This window comes from Schistocerca piceifrons, chromosome 8, assembly GCF_021461385.2.
Source record: "Schistocerca piceifrons isolate TAMUIC-IGC-003096 chromosome 8, iqSchPice1.1, whole genome shotgun sequence".
Lineage (NCBI taxonomy): Eukaryota > Metazoa > Arthropoda > Insecta > Orthoptera > Acrididae > Schistocerca > Schistocerca piceifrons.
In genome coordinates, this window is record NC_060145.1 from 363431480 (window position 1) to 363436831 (window position 5352).

Consider the following 5352-nt stretch of genomic DNA (forward strand, 5'->3'; position numbering starts at 1 on the left):
GGGGACTTATAATTTATTGATTGAACCAGGTAAACTAGGACGAAGTAAATGAAACCAAGGGATAACTCTACAAAAAGCATGCTATTACCGGGTATTGAAACAGTTAGCATTGACGAACGTTTTGCACGGGATATAAGAAATATTCTCATTGTAATAACAGTGTCAAGAATGAAACGCCGACCACTCTCCAAAGCAGAATAGAACCGTAATCACTCAGTGTTCTCTGTCCTGTTAAATATCACATCACGTTTCGCATTTGTATCTCCAATGTTTGTTAAGTCCAAAGGCATTCCTCTCTGTTTTGTTTTTTTCAGTTACAAGTAGGTCGAAATGAATATATTGCTTAAAACATGTATACTTAAGAGGTTCTGAGACAAGCGTAACTTTAATTTTCAAAAAGTGCGTTTACATAGTGAAACCAATAACTGATATGTCGTTACGGGTTTATGAAGTTGAGGAAGAGGGATTCGTAGCCACGAGATAAATGATGTTCGTTTCATTGTCTCTAATTCTATTTAATACTTTCACTACCACTGGGAGATATGTCCCTTGCGGAATTTGATCTGAGAACCAGTGGGTATTCGCTGCACGTTATTCCTGGACAATTCGTGTCAATGAGTTGCAACCTCCTACTGACGTCTGCCGCGTCACAATAAAAACATTGCGCATACTGATATCCGTAATGTGAGTTAGAAACTTGGAGAGAAGAACTATCCACTGATGTGTGTTTGTTTTCTGTATGGCTGGCAGTTTTTGAGCAGTCATCTTCTGAAAAACCGTAGCCCCGGGTGGATTACTCTGTATGTCGCACCCATAACCGATTAGGGAAAATAAAGAGCGGAAACATAATGTTTGTATTGTTACGTCTGACTACGACGTTAATTAAAATAGCTAATCATTGATGCCTTTCAGTCAGACAAAGCACTGGTAGTGGATGGGTAGAATCATTTCTTGCAGCATTCGTTTTCTTGGTTTACCGCAATACTAGATCCATTCATAACGCCAAAAAGCTCAGATTCCTGTGTAGTGGTTCAAGTGTCAGCTGCTCAGCCGTCCCACCACTCCAGCGATGTATAGTGAGACCAGGAGAATGGCGGCGATAGTATCTGTGTAGTACATAGGCCTCAGGACCAGTGACCAGGCCAAACACGTCAGACGTGGATGGACGTTGAGCTTTTACTGGAAGTAATTAGACTGATGACTGTATTGACCAAACCCAGACATCTCGATCACAAAAATTCTCTCTCACCTCACAGTGGCTCTTTGCCCCATTTTCCTAGTCCTCACTTTCACTGAAATCTACTTAATCACTGACTGCCTCATTAACAATTGTGCCCTTGTCTATTACCGACGACACCGCGGTTATCTCTACAAACTCCAAGTTAAACTATACCGATGCTGTAAATACCAAACATACAAGATACACTTACATCAAAGCCGTAAACAGTTCCCTCACTTGTCCACGCTACAAAGCCAATCGTCTCCTGGAACAATATTCGAACCTATAATCTCCATCCTTGTGTAACATCTGTAACATACGCAAACCGATTAAATTCTGTAGATGCAAATGTAAGCCTCCTTCTATCGTACTTGAATGAACAGTTCTCATCCGCCATGTCAGTACACCACTACTTTACAACAATACCTTAGGTCGTGCACCTATCATCGAAGATATAGTCTGTTTAGTGACCATAGTTTTCCAATGCACTCGTCGGTTTTACCGACCTCATTTACTCCCACAAATAGCAATGGCAGCAGTATTTCCTCTAGCGCCGTAGTCACATATTCCCAGAACCACCTAACTCCAGTTTCTGTTTCTATACACCATTGTCTCTCACCGGGCACCATCTATATCATATTAGACTAACTCCTCATTCTAAGCACAGCTCAAGTCTATCCAATTCCCCCACTCGTAGCGATACAGCTAGAAGAATTCACTTCTTCCACTCATACTCTCACCCCAGCGTCCACTCACATACCGCCTCTCTGGTACCGAGCGCCGCGGGTTTCGAATCCGCGCCAAACGGCATGGACCACGATTACCACTAGATGTCTCTCCAGCCGTCGCGCCGTAAGCTGTGGCTGCGTGCGCGCTCCTGGCCTGCGTATAATGTGAGGGCGCTACTGTGGAGCACGTGGTCCCAGCAACGTACTCTATCAGGTATTTACGCGCCTGCCTCTCCCTCTGAGCAGACGCCGCCCACTGCCGCGCCTGTATTCCCATGTCCCACCCGGTCTCCATCTGTCCATCCTCCTTACTCTCTCCCAAGGTGGCTTCCGCCAGCTCCCTCTCCCTGATGACGCCCTCCTCCCCTCCATCTACCCCTCCTACCAACTTTGATCCTCCCACACTCCTCCTGTGTTTGCTCCTCTGGGCACCCTCCCTCCCTTCTCACCCTCTTCCCTCCCTCCTCCTTTTCTCCCCTCTCCTCCCCCGGGCTTTCCCTCCCCTGTCCCTCTCCTCCTCCGCCCATCTCCTCAGCCATTGGCATCCTTGTTCTCCCCTCTCCCCCACCTCGTCATTATTCCCCTCTTGGCAGGTCCCCAGACTCGCACACGCTAAGTGGACATTCGCGCGCCAGAGATCATCGCCATCAGTGTCTCGTGTGTGCCGTCATGTTTAGTGTTCAGTGATCACCGTCGCACTCCATCGTTCACCAGTGCCATCGTCTTCTTCAGTGTTTGTGCTTCGTGTCAACGGTTTGTCGTGTGGATTGTCATCGAGTGTGAACGGCTTCATGTTTTTTTTATGTTCATTTGTCTACTGTTTTTTCCCGCCGTTTTTCCAAGTCATGTATCTTCTCTGTTTATATCATTGTGCTATCTTTGGCTGAAGAGCGGCGTATTGTGCTGCTTGCTACCAGTCTACCTGTTCTCCAGGTTTTAAAATCACAATAAAGAAAAAAAACCTCTCAGCAGGCTGTCTGATATTCACGTTAGTCTATTGGCAACTCGCCTACAGACAGTGTTTCCGTGTACGATTGAACGTTGTGGATTCGGGAGGTTTCTCTTGTGACCCTGTTGCTATTGGCGTGTTGTTAATCGTACATTTTGCCACATATTATTCTTTTCACACCAGACTTCCTTTTCTTCAAGGCCTGCACGAATGAAGAGCATGTACAACGAGTTCCCGCGAACCTATTTGTGTCCGCCCTACGCCATTATGGCGGCATTAACTCTGGCAGAGACACTTTCAATGTGGCGTCTGAATGTCTGTGGCGGTATGGCAGCGCATTCTTCCTCAAGAACCGAAACGAGGAATGGTAGTGATGATGTACGCTCTGGTCTGAAGCAAGGTCCACATTCTAACTCATCCCTTTGGTGTTGCATTGGGTTGAGCTTGCGACTCTGGGCAGGCAAGTTAGTTTCTAGGGAGTTATGTCAGTATTATTGGGCCTCGGATCTGAAGGATCAAACGTCGTTTCCTTGGTAACAGATGAGAGTGCTGTTGGTAACGATGTGAGCAGTGAGTTCCAAACTCGACGAAGCCTAGCCATTTACTAGGATATACACAGTGATCAAGTGGCTCTGAGCACTATGGGACTCAACTGCTGAGGTCATAAGTCCCCTAGAACTTAGAACTACTTAAACCTAACTGACCTAAGGACAACACACATATCCATGCCCGAGGCAGGATTCCAACCTGCGACCGTAGTGGCCACGCGGTTCCAGACTGTAGCGCCTATAACCGCACGGCCACTTCGGCCGGCTCACAGTGATCACCCAGAACATAATGACCAGGTACCTAATAGCCCGTATGTCGACGTTTGACACAGATAACAGGGGCGACGTGTCATGGCATGGAAGCAATGAGGCCTTGGCAAGTCGCTGGAGGGAGTTGGCCCCATATCTGCTCACATATAAAAAAAAAATCGTCTAACTCCCATAAATTCTGGGAAGGTGGGTGATGAGCCCAAACGCCACGTTCAGTCATATCCCAGATATGTTGTATTGGGGTCAGACCTGGAGAGTAGGGGTGGCCAGCACGTACTTTGGAACTTTCTACTGTGTTCCTTGAACCACTCCGTCACATTCCTGGCCTTGTCGCATGGCGCATTATCTTGTTGATAAATGCCATTGCCGTCGAGAAACATGATCGTCATGGAGTGGTGCACGTGACCTGCAGCGAGTTTGCGATACAAAAATGGCTCTGAGCACTATGCGACTTAACTTCTGAGGTCATCAGTCGCCTAGAACTTAGAACTAATTAAACCTAACTAACCTAAGGGCATCACACACATCCATGCCCGAGGCAGGATTCGAACCTGCGACGGTAGCGGTCACTCGGTTCCAGACTGTAGCGCCTAGAACCGCACGGCCGCTGCGGCCGGCGTTTGCGATACACCTTGGGCTTTGGTTCCTGGCACAGGCTCCACTGGACCCATGGATGCCCACGTGAATGTACCCCTGACCATAATGGAGCCGCCGGCAGGTTGTGTCTGTCCCGCACTAAAGGTGTCAATGAGGTTTCCCCTGGAAGACGACGGATTCACGCCTTCCTATTGGCATGATGAAGGAGGTATCGGGATTCAGTAGATCATACAATACTTCACGATGCTCTAACGTCCAGTGTCGATGGTCTCGTGCCCATTTCAATCGCAGTTGCTCATGTCGTGACGTTGACATTGCCACATGCACGGGTCGTCAGCTGCTGATGCCATCGTTAGGAGTGAAATAATAATTAAATAGACACCCTAGCTGCATGCAGGCGTTGATACGCTTCATTGGGGACATGTTGAAAATGTGTGCCCCGACCGGGACTCGAACCCGGGATCTCCTGCTTACATGGCAGACGGTCTATCCATCTGAGCCACCGCGGGCACAGAGGATAGTGCGTCTGCAGGGACTTATCCCTAGCACGCTCCCCTTGAGATCCACATTCCCAACATGTACACAACACTGCATTCGTAGTGGGAATGTGGATCTCAAGGGGAGCGTGCAAGGGATAAGTCCCTGCAGACGCACTATCCTCTGTGCCCGCGGTGGCTCAAAGGATAGAGCGTCTGCCATGTAAGCAGGAGATCCCGGGTTCGAGTCCCGGTCGGGGCATACATTTTCAACATGTCCCCAATGAAGCGTATCAACGCCTGCTTGCAGCTAGGGTGTCTATTTAATTTTCATTTCATTTCTAGCAAAGCTGCATGGTCATCCACGGTAACTGTTCTTTCGGGAACAACCGTCTTATATATCGTTAGGAGTGTTTGGTGCACTGCGTGAACAGACACTCTTGTTCTCTGCCCACCATTACAGTCTCATGTTAGTTTCGCAACAGTTCGCCGCCTGTCCTGTTTTACGTTTTACCAATCTGCCCATCCTACGACGTCCGACATGTGTAATGAGGAGTGGCCACCT

General features: G+C 48.1%; 2 non-coding genes across 2 annotated transcripts; one reads left to right on the forward strand and one right to left on the reverse strand.

Moving 5' to 3' along the window:
* Window positions 1-4746: 4746 nt before the first annotated feature.
* Trnat-ugu lies at window positions 4747-4821 on the reverse strand. Its single transcript has one exon. It is a non-coding gene; the product is annotated as a tRNA-Thr (tRNA).
* A 154-nt stretch (window positions 4822-4975) lies between these two features.
* On the forward strand, window positions 4976-5049 carry Trnat-ugu. Its single transcript has one exon. It is a non-coding gene; the product is annotated as a tRNA-Thr (tRNA).
* Window positions 5050-5352: the final 303 nt, after the last annotated feature.